This window comes from Panthera onca, chromosome A3 (assembly GCF_046562875.1).
Source record: "Panthera onca isolate mPanOnc1 chromosome A3, mPanOnc1 haplotype 2, whole genome shotgun sequence".
In the NCBI taxonomy this organism is placed as follows: Eukaryota; Metazoa; Chordata; class Mammalia; order Carnivora; family Felidae; genus Panthera; species Panthera onca.
This window is the reverse complement of record NC_138341.1, coordinates 6,178,155-6,186,962: the sequence shown is the minus strand read 5'-3', so window position 1 is coordinate 6,186,962 and position 8,808 is coordinate 6,178,155. Positions and strand designations below refer to the sequence as shown.

At 56.4% G+C, this 8,808-nt stretch overlaps 1 long non-coding RNA gene and 1 other non-coding gene across 4 annotated transcripts in view; both read left to right on the top strand.

Annotated features, from left to right (window-relative positions):
* The first annotated feature begins 1,303 nt into the window (after positions 1-1,303).
* The window catches only part of LOC132688788 (uncharacterized), an 82,099-nt gene continuing 74,594 nt past the window's right edge, over positions 1,304-8,808 (top strand). For all 3 annotated transcript variants that reach the window (XR_009614707.3, XR_009614705.3, XR_009614706.3), the window contains exons 1-5: positions 1,304-1,677; positions 3,049-3,234; positions 4,503-4,645; positions 5,753-5,950; positions 6,762-6,900. This is a non-coding gene — a long non-coding RNA (uncharacterized LOC132688788). The remainder of the gene's footprint in view (positions 1,678-3,048; positions 3,235-4,502; positions 4,646-5,752; positions 5,951-6,761; positions 6,901-8,808) is intronic.
* LOC132672658 (U6 spliceosomal RNA) lies at positions 4,033-4,139 on the top strand. The gene has a single exon (XR_009607631.1). It is a non-coding gene; the product is annotated as a U6 spliceosomal RNA (small nuclear RNA).

Sequence of the window (8,808 nt, the reverse complement as noted above, 5' to 3'; positions counted from 1 at the left end):
GAGACATAATCCACATCATATGATTCATTGCTTCTTGGTAGATTACATTATCAGCTTTGTAAAATTGTGATAAATCATACGTAACATAAAAATGTCCATTGAAACCACTTGAAGTGACAATTCAGTGACATTAATTACATTTACAGTGCTCTGCAGCCCCCACCACTATTTCCCAAACTTTTCATCTCCCCCAAACAGAAACTGTGTGACTGTTAAGCATATTATACCCATTTCATGGATGAGAAAACCGAGGCACAGAAAGGTGAGGAAACTTATCCAAGGTTACTCAATAAACACGTGGTGGAGGCAAGGTTTGGCTCAGGTAATCTGGGTCCAGAGCTTGTGTTCCGAATCTCCAGTCTGCACTGGGTATCCGATAATGGCTAATGTGTACTGACAGCCCGGAAGTGCCCCCGCTTTTCTTCATTCCTTACAGGAAGGCTACAGATAGCTATTTATTGTCCCTATTTTACAGTTGAAGAAACTGAGGCTCAGGGAGGTTGCCTAAGCACAATCATGGTGTGTGGCAGGCAGAGTTGGCCTGCCTGCCCTGAAGGGTCACGGTCTTCCCACCTTGCAGCACACCCTTGCGCCGGACCAACGGGGTCTTACGGCTCTACTGGTCCTCTAACACTCAGCACACGTCCGGTGCCCCAAAGACCAGCGGAAATGCCCTCCAAGACTGCACTTGGGAGGCAAGCCCGGCGGTTTCCAGGAGCCAGAGGACAACGCAAGGCAGGGCGGAGGAAACTTCAACCGAAAGGCAGGGCCCGGGGTTCCTACTCTGGGTCACGAGAGTCGGCAGGGGAAGGCTCAGTGTGGAGCTGGAAGTGCGCGCGGGGGAAGGGATGCGAGTCCTCTCCATTCCATTCCACAGACGGTCCTCTAGGAGCCCCAGGGTCCGGCGGCAGGGCGGCCCCGAGAATCTGCCTGAAGCACAGAGAGTCTGATCAGCCGTAGAGGTTTGCACAAGTTGCGAGGGTGGGGGTAGGGTTTTGGGGGAGTGTGGAGGTGGGGTGATTAAAAGAGAGAAAAATTATATCTGGGTCCAGGAATAACGAAAGGCCTCCTCTAAAAAAGTCTTGAGCAAAGAAACGGGATTTAAAAAGAGGTGATTTTGAGTTTCGGGAGATGCCAGGAGGCAGGCACCGGAGTGCGTAGGGCGGACCAGGCTAGGAGGTTCACCAGGTGGAAACCCGGGCGGGGCGGGCGGCGCAGCGAGCGCGGGGTGGGCGGGGCCTCTCCGAGCCCCGCCCCGGGCCCGCCCCGGGGCCCGCCGCCTCTTCCCGTGAGAGGCGGCGGGCGGGTCCCGCCGCGGAACCTGCGCCTGCGCCCGCGCTGCGGACGCGGCGACCGGTTTTTCTGACCCAGCTGGAAGGGCCGGCGCGGGTGGCCTCGAGTGCGTGTTCCTCTTGGCCTCTGATGTCTGCGAGGGGAATTCAGCAACAGGGACTCCTGTCTGGTGCTCTGACCCCAGCTTCCTCAATCCAGGCTCTAGAGAGGCGCCCTCAGCCAAGCCCCGGGGTCCCGCGGGCCGCGGACCCTCCCTCCCTTTCCCTGCTCTGCACCCCGGGCCGGCGCTCCGTCCTGGGCGGATGCCCCTCTGCGCCCTGTGGGCCCGCGCCGGCGCTTGTCCCCGTCCCGACCTGGGTTGGCCATCACCCTGCGTTGGGTCGGGTAAGCACCAGTCTCCCCACCCCCCTCCCCCCAGCTCTGAGACCGCTTCTGTTTTAAGACCCGCGCGTCGTGAGGCATCCAGGGCGTGTTACGGGACGAACGCGTGAGTGTGTGATGCCCGCGTGCCTCGGGCAGAGCGCCCCTTCCCCATGGCCGTGAGCAGGTGGAGAAAACACCGTCAGGGGGCATCTTCAGGGCAGGAGTGGGGCCTCCTCCCCGCCAGGCCCACATCCCACAGCGCAGGTGTGTCGCCCCTAGCCTGTCCTCTGGCATTGAGTCCCCAAGCTGGGTGAGGCCTGGGGCGGGGGAGGAGGAAGCAGCTCCAACACGCAGAGGAAAGGCTCTTTCCTACCGATTTGGGGCTGGTGGGGGTGGTGGCAGCCCGGGCCCCCGCGACTCGGGACTGCCTGCCCTCAGAACAGGAGCTGGGGGACCTTTGACTGGGACAGTGCCCTGTATTTCAGGGCTGCGGAAGGCAGCTCTAGACTTCTTCAACATTCCTGGAAAATGACCTCAATTTTCTGGAAGAGGGAAGGAGGATCTGGTTCTTGGAACATTCCCACTTCTTCACACAGATGCCACTCACTCAGTTGCACGTGAAGGCTGGGGCATCTGTGGTCAGCACTGGCCACCGCCCGCGGTCAGGCTGTCCCCAGCCAGGGAGCCCAGCCCTGGCTCAGCTCCTGCGGTGGCGATCCGTCCAGCGGCTCTGCGTGGACCTGCCTGCTCTCTCATGCCTGTCCTGAGCCTCCTTGACCGGAAGCCGGTCAAGCAGGCCAGTAACGGCCCTGGGGGCTTCCTGGGGGAACTCTGTTATGCTGTAAATGGCGTCCTCGGGCTGCTCTGTCCCAGGGCTGACTGGCCACCTGCCACCCATCTTTCTCTCTTCTGCCACTGTGCCTTTCCTGCGTGTGGCCTCTCTGACCAAGTCCTGCTGAGCAGGGAAGGACTAAGAGGTTAAGCAAGGGCAGGAGGAAGGTGGGGGTGGAAGGGCTTGCCACCTCTGGGCTCTGGGACCATGTTGTGACCAAGGAGGATAAGTGTCAGTGGATCCGTTTGGTGTCAGAAAAAGCAGGCGCCCTGGCCCTTTTCCGGAGGTGCTGGGATCCTTTCTCCATCTTTCCCTCCAGCAGGTGCCTCTGGCCTTGGTGTTATTCCTGCTTCCCTCCAGGGTGTCCTCATCCTAGAGGGCCGTCTGGGGGGTCCTCTGGGACCTTGGGTTGGCGGTGTCTCGGGGCCGCAGTCCACTTCACCTGAGCCCTTTGTGGCACGTGGCTCTCTCACAATTCCCCAGCGGGACTTGGGGCTTTGTTGCTGCATCTGGCTGTACCCGGGAGGCACTGACATGTCTGTTCACCGCTTGACCCGCAGGGGCTGTGTTTGTGCTTTCTGGCATTGTATTCGGCCCCGAGCGCTTACTGGACACTCAACAAATGGCTGTCCCTTCTCTGGCTGCTGTCTGCTAGCCCTCTCACCAGCCTGGGCTCTGTCACTCGGCCTGTCTGCTTTAAGGAGTACTCAGTCTACCCCAGCATGCTCCCTCTGCTTGAAGAGCGGGTGAGTTCTCTGAGTGTCTCTCCAAGCCCCGTCTCACATCCTCTCCCCCTCTCCTGGCTTTCGGTTCACAAAGGGCTGCCCCAGGTCCTCCCATGTACACAGAGGTGCTGCAATTTCCAGAAGAATCCTGGGGCCCGAAGAACCCACCCAGCAGGCAGTCGGCCCCATCACCCCGCTGGCCATTTCCTGGCCTCCCTAGGCCCTTCTCTCTACAAGCCCAGCTCTTGGGAACCCCGGCTCTTCCCTGCCAAAGGGGAAGGCCTCACCCCCACCTCTGTGACCCCAGGACAGTTTTGTTCCCCCTGCCTCAGCAGCTCTCCCACCTCTGGTAGGGTCAGCAGATTCTCTCCTGCCTGTTGGGCACCCTGCTCCAGGCCACATGATCTGGGCCACGTCACAGCTACCCACATATCTGTTCCGTTGCAACCTGTGACCTTGTTCTCTAAGACAAGGCCGTAGGTTTTTCTCATTTGCCCCAGAGTTACCTAAAGGGCTGTAGGGTGGTAGGCAGCCCCCACACCCTGAGGGCCAGGGCATGATCTGATGTGGTCACCCAAGGTTTCTCAAGGGAGCGTCATGAAAAATTTCTGAGTTCCACATTGTCGCAGAACAAAATAAAACCCTAATTGCTTCACACCCTATACCACCCTACCAGGGACAAAATCAGAGCTTGCACTGGGGGGGCAGTGATGGGTGCCTTTGTCACGGGGTGTGCAAAATTGCGTGCCTGCCCTTTCCCCTGCCTAGCCCAGTTCCCTGAACCCTGGGACGTATGGAAAGTCACAAGTGTTTTTTCTCGTGCTCGCTTCGACAGCACGTAGACTAAAATGGAAGCAACACAGAGAAGATTAGCGTGGCCCGGGCGCTGGGATGACACCCAGATTCACGAGGCGTTCCGTATGAAAAAAATAAAGTCACAACTGATTTTTCTTTTCAAGTCTGTTGACAAGTTGCAGAGTTTGCCTTCCGAAAATGGATGCTCTGTTCAGTTTAACGCATTCGTTAAATAAGTAGAATTGCTTGAGTCCCTGCTATCGTGGGGACACAACAGGGAGCAGGGCAGACGCAGACCGCCCTCCCCGTCTTTGAATTCGGCTCACATCCCAATTCTGCCGTTTACCGGGTCACCTTGTGCAAGTCTTCGAATCTCTCTGCGCTTCAGTGCTTTTTTCCTATCAGACGAAGATGGGAGTTCCTGCCTCGCTGTATTTGCCTGGCAAGTAGTAGGTGTTCAATAAACGGCCGCTATTCTCATTGCTCTTTTCCAGGCTGGAAGGAGAAAGGTGTCCTCTTTCTGCTCATGTGGAAATTGCCTGGGAAGCTAGTAAGCTGTTGGCTCTGAAGGCAGTTGGCTGTCCTGAGTTTTCGAGTCCCTTGGAAGGATTCTGGGGAGTTGGCCGATTGGCTGCAGGTACCTGCCAGGCTGCGGGCCGTGCCGAGTGACCCGGAGTTGGGGCTGTTTCTAATGTCCTGTTCTAATTTCTGTTTCTCTGTGTGCTTTGTAATTGGGCCACTCTTTCAGTCGGCTAGAGCAGTTAATGACCTTGAGAAATGATCCCAGCCCTGAATATAGAATCCTGCTCTGTTGAAGTCACCCACTTCCTTTGTGGGTCTAAACGTGTTTGTGTTTTCCCTCTCGGGCATGCCTTCTCTTCTGCTTTGATGCCCGCCTCTGTAACAACAGGGCTCGGAATTATTAATTCCTACTGCGCAGTGAGGTGCAGTTTTATTACACAGAAAGGGGGAAAATATAATTGCTGTCTCGAGTAATCATTTTCTGAAGGCTGCAAGCATAACCTTTCATTAATATTTCATTCGCGGCCAGGGTGGGTAACTTGAATAGGCCTAAAAATATTGTCCCCTTTGCATGGCGAGATCAGGAGCTGGGAGCCAGTGGCTCTTCAGTTGTTTGCAATTATTTCTAAAATTAAAAATGTTTAACCCATTAACCCATAAAAAAGCAGATGAGAGACTTACAGAGACACAGCTTTTTACTGATTGGGGGAAAGGTGCAAATCCCAGGCATAACGCATCTCAGCCCCTCCATTTGGGGAGTCATCTCACTGCCCTCGCGGTGGATTTGGGGCACGGGGTCTGGGGGCCAGTGACTCACTGATCGAAGTGAGGCCGTCAGGTCATGTCCTATAGGTGCCGTGAGGCCGGACATTCGCAGGTCACTGGGTTTAAGGATGCCGTGGGAAGTGCCATGGTCTTTGATGTTCCCTGGAGAGAGGCACTTGAAGCCTTCAAAGTGTCTCCCTGGAGAGAGCCAAAAGCTGATTCTCAGGTTGGGAACTGGGGAGACTCTGCTCTTGGGGCAGAGAGGAGGCAGGCCAGTGGGGAGGGCAGGAGCTGAGCAGGTGGAGGGAGCGTTTCGGAGCCTCAGTGACTGCTGGCCATTCTGGGCAGCTTCCTTCAGCTTCCTTCCCAGTCCTGGGGAGTCCAGCTGGTTGGGGACCCAGTGATGGCTCCTGGGTGACTAAAGTCCCTGCTTTTCATGTCCTCACATATTTCACAGACCCGAGCTCATCTGACGATGTGAACAGCCTCCTGAGACCTGCAGGAATGTGATGACATCAGTCCTTGTCCCCCTAGCTGGTCCACTTTAGCTCATGGGATCCTCTGACGACCTCCCTGGAAGGAGACGCTCCCTTACAGATGGGGAAGCTGGGCCTTTTGGCTGAAGTCATTGATTCCTGAGGTCACATGGCTGTAGGTGAGCTGGGATTACTCAGTGGCCTGGCCGGGTGTGGGCGCCTGTGGATCCTGGTGGGGGTGTGGGCTGCTCAGCGCTGGGTGACCACAGCGGGACTGATGTGCGAGGCCACCGCACTGTGGGTTCTTGCCCGCCGGGCCTCCCTCCACGTTTGGGTTTGCAGGGGTCCTGACTCCTAACTCCGGGTGTGTCCACGTGAAGGGGGGAAGATCACTAAACTCTGTAAGCATGATGGGGATTTTTAAGAACACCCTTGCTCAGGTCTGGGGTTGCTATGTTTCTGTGTTCTTGGCTCACTGTGTTTTCCTGGAAAAATAAATAAATCAAAAACACTGGCCAATAGGTTTATTGCCATATATCATTCGTGACAAAGATGGTTATCTTTCTTAGTTACTAATCACCTTGGGATTTCTAATGTTTATTTATTTTTGAGAGAGAGATAGAGCATGAGTGGGGGAGGGGCAGAGAGAGAGGGAGACACGGAATCTGAAACAGGCTCCAGGCTCCGAGCTGTCAGCACAGAGCCTGACGCGGGGCTCGAACCCACAAACTGTGAGATTGTGACCTGAGCCGAAGTCGGACGCTTAAGCGATGGAGCCCCCCAGGTGCCCCAGTCATCTTGGGGTTTCTAGATGTGCTCACGTTTGGGCCCCAAGATGTGGTGTTGTCAGGGGCTCTCTCTTCAGGAGAAAGGCCACAGGGTCCGTAAACCCTGAGACCGGGCTGGGGGCCCTGGGGGAGGCTGGAGAGGAGTGAGGACTTGAGGAGCAGCCGTGAGATTAGTTTTTCTTTTCCTCTGCACCCGGAACAGGGCAGAAGGCGGCAGGACAGACACCGATGGCGGCCCCCCTGTTCTGGGTGCTCGCTGTTGAGCCCGTTTGACCTGCTGACCTCGTGTTACACACGAGGAAATGGAAGTCCTCTGAGGCGAAACAACACCCAGGCGCCAGGTGAGTGCACAGAGCAGGGTTCGAAGCCAGGTCCTGTCCCCGCCAGCCCAGGGGAGAGCTGACCCCACAAAGCGGTGGCTCCTGGCCTCTCCCTCTGCCGGACGTTTCCCCTCTTCCTCCCTTCGCTCCGTGATTATGTGGCTCTGCTCCTGCCAGATCCGGACCTGCTGGTAAAACCACTTCTGAAGAGGTTTAGACAGTGACTGCATTTCGTTTATTTCCCCCCCCCCCCGTACTCATTCCGCTTCATAAACATAAAGTATTGCTTACCGAGAGCCTGAGTTTTCTTTCCTAATCCCGTGCCCCAGAAGGAGCCTCAGCTGATGGCCTGGTGTGTGATGGGCCGGACTTCTGTTTCCAGGCAGATATGAACCTTTAAAGATATATGTAGATCTCTACACGCAGAGAACTTTTTATTTATCCAGAACGAGTACCTATAAGCAGATGATTATAGTGATGCTTGTGAAAGTCAAAGATTGCCAGTAGCCTTAATAGGGGTTCGGTTCGATCTGTGATAGAGCCTTCCAGAGAATTACTGTTTGTCTGGTAGAAAAAGGGCTCTGCATGCACAGCCGTGAGAGCTGTTTACAACATGTCATTAAACGTGAAAACCGAAGGACAGATTGTCGGCATCATGCGGACACGGCGTCCTGGGCAGCTTCACATGGAAGCGTATCCGGCTTGGGCAGCCGTGGCAGACACAGTCCAGAATCCCCTGGGCCGACTTGACAGCACGGTCGGTGGCTGGATGTCTGTGGCCCAAGCTGCCTGTGACACCGGGACGCCTCCAGCGAGCCCTGGGCTCCCCTCCCCCCGGAAGTTACTCGCCGCCGTGTGCCAGAGAAGTCCTGTGGAAAGTGCTCGTCGGGCAGGGGCGGGGAGGGGCCGAGGGCAGGGGAGACCGTGGTGATCCCCAGCTTGAACTGAACCCTCCCTGGAGGGCAGCGCCTCAGAACTGTTCCATTTGCACACAGGCAGAAACCCAGGCCCGGAGGGGGAAAGTGCTGTGTCTGAGGTCACATGGCAGGGCTGTGGTGGGGCTCAGCAGGCTCCCCAGAAGCACTCTGGGTGTGACTCTGGCGTCTGTGCTGGGGTGGGGTGGAGGGGGCTGCCGCAGGTCTCTTCCAGCCTTCCGTGGCATCTCCTCAACTTTCCTCTTCCTCTCCCTTCTCCCTCCTGTCTGCACCCCCCTCAATGTGGTCTACATACCCCCTTGTCAGAGCTGAGGAAACTGGGGCAACTTGTTGGGGAAATCGGGGCAAGCAGATCCTGGGTGAGAATCTGGTTTGATGCCCCTTGGATGTTCCTGGTGTGTGCTTTGTGCCTGTGTGTGTGCGTATGGGTGTGTGTGTGCACATGTGTATGTATGTGCGTGCGCGCGCGTTTGTCCATATGTGTGTGCGTGTGTATAATGCTTTTACATGTGTGCTGTGTGCACGGGTGTGAGTGCCCATATATGTGTGCGTGTATGGTGTGGGTGGTACATGCCTGTGTGTGTGCTGTGTGCATCTGCGTAAATGTGAACGTGCATGAGTATGTGCACACACGCATGCTGCGTGTTAGAGGAGACAGGGTGACTCCCAGCCACAGCAGTGTTGGAAGTGACCCCGGAGCAGGGGCAGCCCCGGGCCGCCGCGTCACCCTTCCTGCAGGCTTCCACGGGAGTCGTGTCTCCAGAGCCCGTCCCTCCCGGCAGAGCCTGGGGCTCCGGGTGAAGAGAGGCGCACGCTCAGAAATAGTAAACCACTGTTTTCTTGCCGGCTGTTTGCCCTTATTAATTCAGGTAGCAATTACCCATTGCGAATATTTGGCGACTAATTAGTTTTTCCTGTGGAGAAGGCAGAATGAGGGATGGTTTGCTCTGACCCGATCCACTTTCTGGGTTTCCTGAGGAGGGGGCTGGAGGGA